The following is a 16416-nucleotide window of genomic DNA, read 5'->3' as shown; positions in this document are numbered from 1 at the left end:
ATTTCTGTCTTTAAAAATACATTATAATTTTTCCTTATGAAGGCTTAAACACACACTCTTAATTCCAGCTTCTTTTTCAGAATAAAGCAACCCTCTTCACACCTATCAAGAAAAGCACAACTAGTTACAAATGTAATTTTCACATTCAATAGCATTTTCATCGAGCTTATTTCCAATGCAAAATGCAACTAAAATGTATTAATATACATGGTGCAAAATTTTCATTTGCCTCTTTGCTTGGATAGGTAATCATCCAAATAAGAGAACAGGCTCCCAACTGTCTCAATTTTTCAAGAATACTTATGTAATTTCATTTTTCTAAGTAAGTTTCAAATACTTCAATAAAATCTTTGGAGACCTAAGAATATTCAGTATAATATCTCAAAAGCACTGTTTTGCTTGTGATACACAAAACCATCTTTGCAATCTGTGACATTTGCCAATCAAAAATACTTGGATTTTTTGTTGCTTTTGTTTTGGTTTGGTTTTTTGGTTTTTTAAATAAAATATTATTTGAGGACATCATCCCTTGTCCTGATCTACAAAATTTGGGAGTTACGTAAGCTAGAGTCCAAGACATTTCTGATTTGATTCCACAGTTAATTAATTAATTTCCTAAATTATTTTGATTAAAAACAGCAAGCATTGAAAAGAAGAAAAACTATTTAGTATCTGGAGTGAAATATTGTCCTCACTGCTGTCAACAAAAATTTTATCACACAATTTACTGCAGATGGGATTGCCTCAGGCTAGTAGTACTTAAAAGGTTGCACACTGGTTTAAGAAAAATTGCACACAATCTCTTTAATATTTAAAACTTAATTTAAAAATGTATACTCTGACTAAAGACGCAAACTGTATAAAACAGTATTCTGCATTGGGAATATGCTACAAATACTCCAGTACAGCAGTGGTCTTATCTCTTTTACAGAAAATAAGGGCAAAAAAATAAAGTAATTCTAGAATTTCAAACAAGCAACAAAAGTAGCTTAGCTAGTTCAAATCCTGGACAGGTTAAAATACAGTCTGGATCTAAATACAGAAATGTAAATTATCTTCTTGCAAACAGGATGGCTGAATAGCACTTAATATAGCATTAAAATGTATATGTGTTTCAGCTTGACAGATGACACATACAGATTTCAAAGGATACTCACATCATTTACATAAGACATAGAGCTGGGAACAAGCAACCGCTATTACAAATGCAAAGCACATATTAAAAGAGGATAAGTAACTTTTATCACTCTGACTGAGCAGTATGAAATATTGTTACTCTCACAAACTACATCAGGTTCTCTAAAATCCAACTTAGTGGATAATCACCACCAGGTATCTTCAACAGATTGATCACTGAACTGTTTTGTTATCCTGTGTGAAAAAGCCAACTGTCATTAAAAAAAATTTAGACTGAATTTAAAATAGCTTTGTTAAGTAAATAAGACAAAATTTACTTCCTTGAATCTTAGACATTTAGATGCTGGTTAATTAAATAGAATAATTGCAGAAGAAATACTAATATCGCAATTCCCATATAACCCTCATACTTCCTTAAAGAAATACAAGAAACAGATTTCTTTACATCTTATACTTACACACTTTTGTCCTCGTACTAAGAATTTGCCAAAGGGAAACTATTGCAGAAAAGCTGGTATACTTTCCAAGTTCTAAACATACAGGAGCAATACACGCTACAGTTTTCAGATTCTTCTAAGCAACAGAAGCATTTAGTGCTCTACCTGTGTAGACACAGGTACACATCAGATGTAGTTTCAATTTTATCAGTTTGAGGGAAGTCATCAGTTGAGGGTCAACAATGAAAAAATAAGATTTTTTAGATATGGGAAGGAAATACAATCAAGGCACAAGGATTAAATCAATTTCCAACAGATAGGCTTTTGAAACCTGACACCCAAAAGCAGAGAGGAGGAAGACTTTGTTGAAATGAGATCAGGACAAAAATCTGGAACTGAGAGAAGAATGGAGTAAAACAAGAAGTCAAAGAGGAACACAAGCAAATTATAGCCTCATGCAAACTTAAGAGGCTCATTAGCCTACTTCAGCTGAAAACAAGTGAAGGAAAGATAACTGCCACCCACTTATGCCCACATATGCAACTTAAAGAGCACATGCAGGTCCTTCATGTGCAGCTAAGAAACAGAATCTGTGCTCAGTGTTACATCACATGTACATGCTTGAACATATATCTATCTATTTGAAAGAACTCCACTTGGAAAAACTCCACTAAATAGTCCATTTACCATGAAGAAATAACAAGCAAAAAGCCTATGCCAAAAATAGACCAAGATAAATACTACTGAAGCTTTCTCAGATCAGCACAAAATATATCAAAATTACAAGGATTAGGAAAAAAAGCCCTCTGTGCAGGACTGGAAAATAGTCAGACATTGGGCAGGAAAACTGGGCCATGAAGAGATACCAAATTAGATACAGAAGCCGGAGTTTGATAAACAGGAATTGGATGAGTAGGCAAATACAGAATAACTCAATAGGTCTGTCTTACATGAAGTAAAAATATGCAGGGAAATACAGAGTTTGTTGAGCAAAACAGCCGGCACAACAAGCTCAGTCCATGAGATATAAAGATTAAAAAAGGAGTTTGTAGATGAGAATGTAACTAGAACTACATCATAAAGTACCGTGCATCATGAAACACTTAGTCACAGACTCAGACTTATTTTTTGCACTTTCTGAGTACCTACTTTGAAATATACTTGCATTGTATTGTATTGAATCCAAGGCTTAGGAAAAAAATATGTAACTTTTAGAAAAAGCCTGATTTAGTTTTTAATTTTAAAATCACGTTTTAAATTTATGTTTTCAAATTAATTTTAAATTTATAACCTTTATAGATTCTGTATATATTCTACATTTCTCCACTCCAAAATTATCTATAAAAAACCTCCCAATTCTTCAGCTTGCTATTTTTCATTAGGATCTACATTCTATTTTGATTTTAACACGCATTTTCTCTTGCTCTCTAACTTTACTAAAGTGTGATTCAAGGGAATTTTTTCACTCAAACACAAAAAAGTTTTTTGAAGTAATCACAAATAGCTAGCAAACTACACTGACAACAGAAAAATCATGCATTTAATAATGGTAGGAAGCACAGAAAAAATCAGGAAAGAAACATATTTTAAAATCTTGGGGTTTTTTTCCACATCTTATTATAGCATGTGATGAAAAAATGGCCTGTCCATTCCAACATTTTTCCTACTTGCTTTCTTAATCCTTGTGTCTCACCAAGCTGAAATGAGGGTAAACTGATGTCACTATTGAAAGGCCTCAGAGTATTGTGAATCTTTGTATATTAAGTAACAAAAACTTGGAAGAGATTTGGAAAATACACACAAGACTTACAGAAACAATTTTAGCTAACATTAAACATCTGGACATGTCAATGATTATCCAATTCACCTATACTGATGACAAAATTATGACATTGAAATAATTTCACTATTTTCTAATTATTTTAAATAAAGGTGAATGAGGCAATATACATTTTCCAATCAAATTAATGTCTATACTGTAAATCAAGCTGTGACTAGTTCATACACCTTGGATTCTTCTAACACATCTTCTGTAGTTGCGGAAATTTCCCTGCAGAGTATTTAACAGCATTTGTGGAATACTAATCTAATACAGCTTTCCTAATGTATTTCCAGCTGCTGTGATGACTTTACTGCCAGTATTGGAGATAAATTATTTAAATATAACTTGTCTGTGCAGGCAGCTATCAGATCTTTTTGCTGCAGCGTAGACATATGCAAAATTTATTAACATTTGGAAAACACTTTTCCAGTAAAAGTGAATTATTTAAATTGTACTAATCATGTTCTCAAAGAAGTTAATGGGAAGTTTTTATAGTACTTTAAAATTATATATACATTGGACTCATTCTTCACCTACTGACCCATTTTTTTTAACTTTCCTTTATTATTGTTTCTATTCGTCTCCATTTGACTCTCTACTCAGAAAAACTATTTTGCAGATGATATCACTGAATCAGTTTGACTATGAATCATCATACATGAGTCTATTAATCTTAATGATACATGGATATTACATTATGATATTGGGCTTATATTGATTGTGATACAATAGTTTCATTTGCCAATATGGTTAAGTAGATGAAAAACATATCACGACCAGTAAATTAAATTTCTGGGCACTGTTTTGGGAAGTACATTGTATATAATTTTTTTTATAAAAATCAACACAGTAATTCTAATTAACTGTATATGTTTCTATGAAGATAAAAGGCACTTGGCCATTTTCAACTATAAATATACCTGTTGAAAGCATTTTTCCTCCTTTAACTCTAACTCTTGAATTTGATGAATAATTTTGTTAATATAGGGTAATGGAATATTTACAAAAGCACAGGGATGTTGCCTTGTGGTGATCCACTTGTTCTTGTCAGGAGAAAGAAAGAGAATACAGGTTACTAAACTTCAGGTGCAGACTGATATCAGATTTTCTCATACCTCCTTTGTTTCCTTTAATTAGCAAATTTGTTAGCTTTGCTCTTGAAAACGACTACGAGAATGTAACAGCCACATCTATTACTATGCAACAACTTGCTTAAAATCTCACTCCTTTTTAATACAATCTCAAATACAAGGAGGAAGATTAAAAAAATGCTTGAACAATATGAAGGAATATTTTTAAAGAGGGCTAAGGTCAAAATAAAATTTGGTATCACTAATTTTACATAATTAATCCCAAATGAATCAATTTTTACAATTTTACATTAGTCCTCAGCAAGGATTTTATCCGAACAGAAAAAATAACACAACCCAAAAAGGCAAAGATGGCAGCTACTATAGAAACACCCAGAGCAAAACTGAAAAGGTCACAAGGCCTTAGAGACAAGCTTACAATACTATTATGTACACAATATTTAGTTCCAGCAAATGTTTGATTCAACCTTATGAAGGGGTGAAGTTCCAGAACAGTAATTCCTGTGATAGGAATTTAAAGCCACATGTCATAAATGAACTGTTTTACGAGAACATGTGGATTCCACAATTATATTTTCTTTAAACTCTGTTAGCCTTGTAACTACATAAATAAATGATGCTCTGTCACACTATTGAATGTTAACCATTGAATTAATACACAGAACAGGAATCTGATTGCAGAGGTCACTAATGAAAGGTGTCAGGAACCAGAACAAGACACTGAAACCTAGCAGCACAGCTATTAAAAAATCTAAGAAGCTGTCCTACAAACATGAAACATTAACCTAATTAAAGTCAGGGGGATACAGTGCTTCAATGTGCCTTGGAGATGAACCAAAAATAATAATAACAGTAATAGGAATTAAATAGTAAAAGAGAACCAAATGATCTTCCTGTGTGAGGATTTTTAATTTTTTTTTTTTTAAGAATAATCTCAGTGTTTTAACTAAAGTGTCAGCCTAAAATATTAAAAGTCTGTATGTTACATAACAGTCTTTTACTTAACTTTAAAAGTAAATACCCTACTGGAATGGAAGAGATGGTTTGCATATTTTGTTTGAAAAGACGGCCCACTAAAATGGATAAGAAAACCTATTTCATAGAATATTGCTCTGCCTGTTTCTAGAGCCAGAAACCTTCACAGGATGTCTGCACAGCCCAATACTAACAAAACATATATAAACTTTGTATTCTTCTTATACCCTGAGGCCCAACACAGTTCAGATTTTAAGATCAACATTAATTTCACTTAGTTGCTTCTACTGTTATGTGGTTATATTTATTTTGTTTACATCACTAATGAAACTAACAATACAGCTATTTAAAATTTAAAAAAAGAGAAATTTTTGAGGCGCTTTAATTAAAAAGCATTATTCTCTTACTGCTTTGGTCTTCCTTGGTATATGCAAGCAATTTTACATACAAGTCTAATCTCTTTATAAAAGCAAGCTAGAAATATAAAGTGGAATACGTCAGTGACATATCAAGGTTAGCAAATCCATTTTCACTTTTCCTACTGAGGGAAAAGCAACAAGTAAAAAGTTGATGTCAGTGCAAATCACAGAGTGGATCCTATTTAAGTAATGAAATTATGGTTAAAAAGCAAATAAAAGTCAAAACAACACAATTTCAACCTATGCGATCTGGGGTTTTAAATTACAGATTTTATTTGGGATCCTATCATGGCAGTGGTAATCAACAGTAACTGGAAAAATGTGAAAACAAAATGGATAGCCTATGAAACAAATTTTAATTAAGAAACTGTCAGTTGAAGGGATGTTCTTAAGCCTTTAGTCTGAAACATTCTTATCTCGGTGGAAAAGAGATATTTAAGAGTGAAAAAAACCCCTACCTATTTGCATGTAAACATATAACTCAGATTTACTACAATAAAAAAACCACCAATATTATTTATTTGTAATTTACATAATTCAGAAAATAATACTGGCTGAAAGTTTAGGTAGTTAAGTCTCAGGACCACATATTGAGGTAATTTACCAAAATTCTTTATCACCTTCCAGGAAGAAACCTTCTGGATGGTGCAATTGGCATATTAGTGGTTCCAAGTAAATTGTGATTTCCAATGATTATGAATGTACAAAAACTGACCAGTAAAAAAATCAAAACCACCCCACACCTATGTTACAGTCTTCATCAACTTCAGATAATGAAAATAAATTTCAGATAAATTATAGATTTTAGCATTCTGTATTTTTGTGGGAGCTCTATGAAAAAAACAGAGATATGTTTATTCCCAGCTCTCTGAAATGGAAAATAGCTGCCCAACATTCAAACGGAATGGACAGTCAGAGAAAACAAAGAGAAAGATCAAAATATGCCCCTCACATTCTCCACAGCTCAATTTACTGTTCCACCAAACTCAAACTCAAGTCTGTTGCAAAGAAATGTTAGAAGAATGAAAGCGTACCGAGCTTGCCAAAAGAAATGCTGATCTTTTACATGCACTCTCATGTGCTGCAATGCAGAGAGGGTTATTACCACAATAAACTAACTGACTTGGAAACTCTGAGCAATACCAAGAAAATGTTTCAAACTAAAGCTATGAAAAAGGTATTTTTAAATTAAATTTATAATTCATGTAACAAAGTTTCAAGTCACCATATTTTCAACTATGCAATTCTTCTCAGTATATGTATGGAAAATGCATTATATGAATCATTCTTGCATGCCATTTGCACATTGATACTTTTTTTTCAAGTTTGGTGGCTTTTTAAATTTTATGAAACAATTATTTTCAATGGCAGAATTCAGTGCTGTTCAAAGAAATATGCTGATTTGGCAAGCAGGAATTTTTAACTGTATCTGTGACAGGATGTCAGCTTCTTGGACTCTGCAAAGTGAAATTGTAATCTCCTAAAGGCTCATCCTGACAGTCAGACCAGATGGACCAATAAAACTCCAACAAGGAATACAAAAGAATCTGAAAAAAGTATTGACAGACAGAATAGCTCTAGAGAAAGGAAGAAAGCTGAGAAAAATACTACATATGAAAGGCTGAATTCAAGAAGAAAAGCTTAAGAAACAAGTTTCAATTTGTTGTTGCTTATATAGCCAGTAATATGTCCAGGTCAAGATCTGAACAGACTATTACCTGGTAGGAAAGTGAGCATGTGTGAAGGAAAAGGTGAGAACATCACTTGCCTGTTAAGCATTCAGTTATGCAACACAATGTGAGGCATTTCACTGTACATAACAACACATTTAAAAGCAAAAGATAGAGAAATTCACTGCTGATGACAAAAGTATCATTTCATTTAACCAGCACATAGTTCATTTAGAGTCTGTTGACAATCTCAGCTTCAATATATATAAATATTCACAGAATCACGGAATATGCTGAGTTGGAAGGGATGCCCAAGGATTACTGAGTCCAGATCTTAGACCTGCACAGGACCATCCCCAAGAGTCACACCCTGTGCCTGAGAGTATATTACATTATTTAGGTTGACAGTTGTAGCTATCAAAATACAAATAAAATATATTTTATATTGTCTTACACAGAAAAAATAGGCCAAATCCAGTGAGTTAGCACTCACACTTCTGTAACATATACCTCTGACCTTGGGGAAGTGTTATTCTGCACAAACTATTTTACAGAATTCAAACTAACTTTCTTACTCTGACAAAGATAAACAGTAAACAAGTCATATTACTACACTACAACATTTAAAAGTCATTCTGTGCAACACTATAAAGAAGAACAAAATAATTGAGAATGTTTCGTTACACATGCATATTTACATACTTAGCAAAATATATGTACCTGATATATTACTAAATATGAATGTAATTAAAAGCAAACACATAAGATATTTTAATTACCTTCTTGGTACTTTATTATAACAGAAATAATTTGTCAGCTGCTAAAAATAAATTTCTAATACCAACACCTCAAACACAAGGATGAGAAACTAACATAATTTTTGTTAAAAACAAAATTCTTGGTAAAATTTTTCCAGTGAAGAGGACCATAATCCAGATGTCAGTATTTCTATTCACATAAGATAAGCTTGTTCTACTGTTTCTCATCATAAATACCATTCCTCAGGCACAGACTTGGGATATTCCTAAATATGCTTCAAAAAAACCCTTATTCTGTAAGAACCTTTTTCTCACTGACTTCCACACTTACCTCTTCAGCAAAAGACTAATTCACCATGAAGTAAGTAAGTGCAAATTGAGACTATCTACCTCATATGAACAATAGCTATGGCCAAATATTTGTTTAAAATGTTCTTATCAATCCCTGCTCCACTGTGACTATGTCATTTGTGTTGAAATTTTTCCTCCTTCCACAAAATGCAGTCAGGCTAAAGAAAAATTATAAATTAATCATAGTTAAAAGGAGCTAACATTCCATGAACAATCTTCACTTTATCATTTCCTGACTTCCAAATGTTCACTTTCTGAACACACAGTATTTTACCACTTTATTTTGGGTTCCTGGAATTTCTTGTGCAACTTATGCCTGTCCTCAAGTGATGCAGTGAATTCTTTTAACCACTTCAGAATACACAGAAAGAGATTAATATCTCTGAAATTATTCCCCCAAACCACAGTTAGTGCAGATATTTCAAAATAGTACATGGTACTGCTTAAATAGAAATTTTAAGCGCTAAAATCTCTTATAGTCTGGCCTCCCATTTGATAACAAGGCTTCATGGAGAATTTCATGGGGTTAATATAAACCACCAACTATAATAAAACTATAAGAACTGCTATTGGAATCAACAAAGAATGGGAAAAATTCCTTAAGTCCTTTCTGTGCTTTATTCTTTTCACAGGAACAAGATCCCAAGAACTAGCTCCTTATACCAGTCACTTTAAGCTTCAGGAAAGGAATTAAGATACTATAATACACTCTCACAAACTTCTAACAATATTCAAAACTAAAAATATTATAGCTGAGATCTCAATGCTATCATTAAATACCTGAAATAGTTCTGCATCAAAATCAATTTAATTTTTTTCTCAGTATTCCAACATTCTTGTGATTCTTCCCAGCTAGTCTGCCCCTCCAGTAAACTTAATCCCTATACTTTTTTCCACACAACTAAGCGGAACTCTGAACTGCAAACAAACAAACCGACTCATAGACAACTACATAGGATGAAAATCAAGGACACTGGAAATTTGTAATATATAAGGAAATTCAACCCAGATATTCAGTGCCATAGGCATGAATGATTCACTTTGGCTTTGTCTCTACATAATATTGACTTCCACCTTTCTGACATGAATTCAAAAAGATGAATTATACTTCTATCAAGAAAATAAATACCTTAATACTAAGAACATATTTTATGACCTGGGTTCATATAAAACAACTATCTCTGACAAAAGATGCTACTTAATCTTCTGTTTCAGTGTCCTTCTTCGCACATTCCAAGGCCAGAAACCAAACAACTAGAGAAGTACTGTTCTTTCTTTTTATTATTCCTGGGAGGTCAAAGATACCTCACAGTAACAGGAGAAATCTCCCTGCTCAGGCAAAAAAATCTTATGCAATTGTTAGAAATGAGCATTAAATCTGCTATTACCACAAGAATCATCCAAATAAGTTTTAAAGATGATTAGTACCAATGTTCATGCTACTAAGCATGCTAGTTTTTTTGATCTGTTCCCTTACACATAATTAAAATATCATGTATTATAGCACAATATTTTTGTAAAGGTTATTTAATCTTAAATCTATCATCTTCTATTCTGTTGTATATGTCTAAATGAAATACAGTGAATTTCTGTTACCATAGCAACCACAGAACTGAAGAAATTTAGTTTTGGCATAATTGCTGCATATGTTCATACAAATCACATCTCTTATTCTGAACATTAGAAATGAAGACACTTCTTAACTCCATTTTTTAAAAATAGAGTAATGAAGAAACAAAAAATGAGATTATTTATAGACATAATGCAACTTACTCTTGTTTAATTCTTTAATTTGCTTTTCTTGTATAATTAAAGTATATTCTTGCTTCTATGAAACCATTAGTTAAGTATTGTGTAAGTTATCTTTTTATACTGATAATTAAGCCAGTTGTCATTAAATTCAAATTATTATTTTAGAATAATAAATATATTATTAGTCATACATCCAGAAAAAGCTAAAGAAACTCCAGCAAAAATAAACACACCCAACAGCCTGAGCCAAACTTATTTTCCTTTTGTCACTTGCAATGAGATTCACATTGAATAAAGACAAATTTATTTGTATCTTTAATTTCAAGAAACAATAGAAAAGGAAAAAGCACTCCAGGCATGCTGAATCTAAGTCTTACAACAGCATAATTTTCTCAACAGCATTAAAAAACACGTATTCAGCAGGAACAAATTAACTGAATTCAACCAGTCTATGAATGATCTAATTCCTCTCCAGTTCCTTATCAGCTCCCAGAATGAATCTTAAATGTCTCAAAAAAATCCAACCCCAAACAAACCCACAACCCCATGGGACAGATGAACAGTAGGGCAGTGGGTCTTCTACACTTTTACTTCAATGCTAGAATTTTTTCATCCTTTCCCTTCTCTAGCTTTGTTTGCTCAATAATTTAGTACTGATTGTATTGTTTTAGAGCTACCTTATACTTAACAAGTTTATTATCACCAGTACCTCTCATTTTAATATTCAGAAATACAAACAAAACTAATTTCAGAAAAAGTTTGGTAACACAGGACAGATAAACAGGCAAATATATCATAGTTAACATCAATACAGATCAAGCTTTAAGTCTTGGAAACTTAAGTTTTTTTCTAAGCTGTCATGTACATTGACCAAAAATGTGCAATCATCCAATACACTGCAACAAAGAAATGCAAAGTAGAAGTCCAAGAATTTGTTTAGCACATGGTATCATGCTTCTAAATTGAAGTACCTACACTATCCTTTTCAGTTCACCTTATCTCCTCAGACTTTCCTGGCATGAATGGGTCAAGATCTTAATGTACTTGTGTAACTGATCCACACAAATTTTGAAGGATATAACAGGTTTTCAGAAAAAAACCCAATAATAAAACAATGAAAATGGACAAATGAAAGTTCACAGTACTTGAAATAGTCCCTGTTTTTAAAGAGATTACCACACTGATGTTGCAAATAACGGAGAAACAATGCTAAAAACACTTTATAGCATTCCTATAACCATTAGAATCAGTGAAGTCTGGTTTTCCATTGATGTATGTGCAACATTCCCTCACAGAAGCACCAGCTCCCTTCAGTGCCACTGAGCCTGACCAACCTAACTTCCTTTGCTATTCCCTTCTGGGCATGTTTGGAGCTTGACTGGCTGTCCAAGACATGTTTCAATTAGTCAGATGACTGCTACCCTACAGAATATATAAATGGCTCATTTATAACTTCTTTCTTTCTGATAAGGACATAATTTGGGTCTGCCAATTTTCCTGAAACTTGGAAGAACTTAACATCTTTGAGACTCCTAACCATCTGTCAAATCTGGTTGGAATAGACAAAAGCTATTGGAGTACAGGCACATATATAGGGACAGCATATACTTTGTTTTCTCAGATACACAAAAAAACCCCTCTCTTTATTTGGAGGGTCCTTACAGTGACTGCCCTCATTTACTTAATAATCTTCCCATCAAACTCTATTTCTCAATGTTCTTAAGCTTCACTATTTTATAAGTAAAACACATACAGGCCAAAAAGAAAAAAGATAAGATCTTGTACATACATAGTAAAGAACAATACAGAAAAAAAAAGACAAAAACAAGTGAGAGAGCAAAGCAAGAGACTGCTGGCAACAGTGAAGAAAAGCATGTGGGATAGTGTATTCAAGGAATTAAAGGTGCTTGTAAGCAAAACTAGAACACATATTACACAGTAGGGAAATAGAGCAAGCAAAAAGATTCAAAGGTGACAAAGAAAATGAGAGCTAGATGGGAAAAAAATAGAGAGACTGACAAAGCCTAATTGCTAAAATTGGGATGGGACAATATGAGTAAAAAGTACAAAGGATCTGTAAAAGAAAAAAAGAAATTGATAATTTAATTAAGCATTTAGGAAATTCCATGGGAGAGAAGAAGGGGTGCAACTAGGCCAAGAAAGAATTTTCTCTTCAGTGATAAGTGTAGACAAAAGTGAAAACTGATTCTATTTGCAAAATAATGCCTCGATGGATTGAAAGATCCAAGGCAATTTCAACTAAATAAACCATTTCTGACAGATGCATGTCAAATCTGTTTTAAAATCTTTTAGTGACAGTTTCTAAAAGATGTCTAGGCAAGCTTAAACCAAACTTCACCATCTTTGTGATTAGTTAGCCAACCTAATGTATAATATAATCTCCTTGTCACATCTGCATGGACCCAGAAAATAACAGATTGCATTCATCTTGTAAACAACTTCCTAAGCATTTGAGAACTGCTATCTCTTTCCTTCTCTACCCTAAACAGAACAAATTCTTCCAATATTTTGCACACACATCCCCCTGCCCCAGAGATTATACTTTCCAACTGTTTTCCTACTGGTCTTTCTCCAAGTTCTCTCCAGCTGGTCCATACCCTAAGATAGCCACTCCATTTCTAAGCCTTCCACGCTGAACCTAAGAAGAATGGGCAATGCTTTTGGTTTCATATCCTGATAAAATTCTTTCTTCTATCACAACAGCAAGACATTGGTTTTCAGGTTTAGCACTGCAACCTACAAAACTTTTTGTATCTTATCTAGATTTTTCTTGTTCTCTGTACATATTATTTCTGCTTATGGATAGTACTTTGTACTTGTTCTTACTGATTTACATCCTATTCTCTGACTTCTCAAGATTAGTCCAAACTCCAAATGACCTTGTCCTTCAGAATGCTTGCAGCTCCCATCCATCAAGACATTGTGTCCCAACTGAGAAAGAATCATGTAGTTAGTGCTTGCAGTCAGCATTATTTCACTGTTACATAGTGTCATGCATAAGACATGGTTTCAAGGCTTCTATGCTCTTTTGAAGAAAAAAAAAGAGAAATAAACATTTTAAAATGCTGATCCATCTCTATTTGATTTCCCATTTTAAGCCACATGTATTTTATTATTTTATGTTTCAGAGTGACTTGAAGTTAAATAGCAATTTTATCCTTTATATATATTATATAAATAGTTTATTTGAAAAGATTGGAGAAACAAAATCAGTTGAAAATTTGGCACGATCATGCAATCTATTTAAAATAAAAAAAGGAACACAACACACCACTAAATAACATGAAATTGCATCTGTGTGTTTTCTAGTTTGAAGAGAAGATCTTGCCAAATTCCAAATTGAGGGCTGAGTAACTATAAATGCATTCTTGTTCAGTTGGAGTTAAATGCATTTTGTGGCACTGCTCAGATCCTAGCACCTAATTAATTCTTGATGCTATATAGACATCTTGTTTTAAAAGAAAACTAACAGAAAAATATTTTTAAATTATACAGTCTCAGACTCCATTTTTATAAGAATTCAACATTAAAGGAAAGACTAACTTACACTAAAGAATAAAGCTACATTAAGAATACATTCTTGTAACTGTCATGCAATACAACCTTTAGAAAAGGAGAGCTCAGAGAAAAAGCTCTGCATGACAGGAAAATAAAGCAAAATAAAATAATTTTAAAAAAAGAGGAAGAAAAAAACAGCTAGAAAAGTAGAAATATCCCCAAGTTAAGTGAAGGTGCTGCTCACTCAAACCAATTCTTTCTCACCATGTATCTTCCAAAGTGAGACATCTTAAACCATAAAATTTTTTCTCTAGGAAATGTGATCATTATCTTTACTTGGTGTTTGTGCCCCATTTTAGCAATTCAACTTAAATTTTCAAACAAAGCTAAAAACACAGTAAAATGAATGCTTAAACAAGTTTTTAAAGTTTATATGAGATTTTGCTACATATTTGAGCAAAAAGAATATGAGAAATACTTTTTTTCTGTATTTACTTTGTCTCTACATTTCTTCTTCACCACAGATTTGCTCTCAAATAGCTAACAGTTCACACTATATACACAGTTCAAAGGTCATGTAAACATCCATTTTTTGCAAGAGAAAGAATTTTAACTTCTTCTCCATAGACACAAACTGTTATAATGTATAGTGATTTTACTCTCCTTGACGGGAGTGATCCACCATGCCAGTGCAAAGCCCTTTTAGATGCATACGGTTAGCCTACAAATTGAAATAAAATTCTAACATCACCCTTCAAAAGGGGACACCCTCATTCTGTTGTCATATCAACATTCTCAGATCCACCTGTCCTATTATGCAAAATATCAAACCTGAAACAATTGTCCAGAGTGTAGTTACTGCTATCATGTTTTCTTTTCACTTATATGAAAGCTCTTTACAGAAAGGCTTACAAGAGACCGCCTTGTACTGCTGACTATCATATCTACACTTAATACCACATCTTAAAATCAGGTAAACTGTAATCTTACACAGGCTGTATGCTCTGAAAAGATGAGAACATTTGCAAAAATTGAGAGCCCTGCAGTAGGCGAGCAGGCTTAGGAGACATATGTGCCATTTTTGTACATGTAGTGGCACCATCTCGCTAGAGACAGCCATGCTGCAACTCCATGAGGAATAATCTTAGAGGACTAAAAATCAAACACCTCCAAAACCTTAGTAAATCTCTCAATTCCCAAAGTGTACTCAAAAAAAAAAATCAGTTTTTCAATCAGGACAATTTGAAAGAACATGACCAGTCCCAAAATGATTACATACTGGATTGTCATTTGGGATCATGACCAGCCCCGCAAATTTCAATATACATTTCAAGAAGGGATTTCTGCTCAGGGTATATTCTGCTGAAGCACAACAGTCAAGCCCACAGGTGCTGGTCCCATAAGCACATCCCTGGGAGTGTTCAAGGCCAGGCTGGGTGGGGCTCTGAGCAACCTGTTCTAATGGAAAGTGTTCCTGCCCTTGGCAGGGTGCTTGGAACTAGATGATATTTAAGGTCCTTACTAACCCAAACCATTGTATAATCCTTGAGGGAACCTTGGAACCTGCTCCCTTCTCCACTTCTGCCAGATCAGAGCTTTCCAGCTTGCAGAGCTTGCATGGCCAGTGCTCTGAAATCATCTCAATTTTACATATTTCCAGTTATAACTTTGCTGCTGAGGTTGATTGCACAATGAAAAGTTCTAAAGGTCAACAGTGCTCCATGGTCCAAAATTTGGTAACTACTGTCTCAAAGGAGAAAGTCTGTCTTTGTTTAATTATTTCCTATATGCATTATTAGCTACTAATAGACCTGGTCCACTTCCCATGGTTGCTGCCAGTCCTGATTATTAAAATCCAGCCCCGGAAATTCTTGCATGATGTGAAAAGCATTTTCACACAAATTTAAGTACAGATTAGGACTCATTAAGGGCTCAAACAGCACTCAATGAAATCTGCTTCCCTCATGAGAAGTATGTGCTCAACCTTCCATACTTCTCCTTTACTTTAAAGGCAGGAGGTTAAAATTAAGTTAAAGGAATAGGTGAAGTGTGTCTTGCTTGTATTTACTCCTAGATTGACCTTTGTTTTCTCTTTCAACACATTGTACCATATGAGGTAAAAAAAATTAATAAAAGAAGAATAGACATTTAGGAGACAATCCAAAAGCCCCCAAATCACTTTGTCTTGCATTCTGGATCTTTCTCATCACTTTGAGTAGTCTTAATTTGAATTCTAACATGTATGACTTCAGCTTGTGTGTTTTTAATGAGAAAAAAAAAGAGAGATGATGAAGTCTTTACCTTACCTGACTTTATTTTCTCGGTGTGGTCTTGGTAAAGACAAAATGGGACACCTCTAAAGTAATCACATAAAAGCAGGGGATTCAAAAATCCTCATATTGTTAAATCTAAATCATACAAAGACGAACTATAACTGTATTCTGTTGTCCCAGCAACATCTGGGTGAGTGCTGAAATACTGGAGT

At 33.4% G+C, this 16416-nt stretch overlaps 1 pseudogene; it reads right to left on the bottom strand.

The window, feature by feature from the left end:
• Window positions 1–16416, bottom strand: part of LOC139671433 (coiled-coil domain-containing protein 178-like) — a 46264-nt pseudogene that overhangs the window by 5802 nt on the left and 24046 nt on the right.

Source organism: Pithys albifrons, chromosome 4 (genome assembly GCF_047495875.1).
Source record: "Pithys albifrons albifrons isolate INPA30051 chromosome 4, PitAlb_v1, whole genome shotgun sequence".
In the NCBI taxonomy this organism is placed as follows: Eukaryota; Metazoa; Chordata; class Aves; order Passeriformes; family Thamnophilidae; genus Pithys; species Pithys albifrons.
The sequence above is the reverse complement of the archived record's forward strand: the minus strand, read 5'-3'. Positions and strand labels throughout refer to the sequence as shown.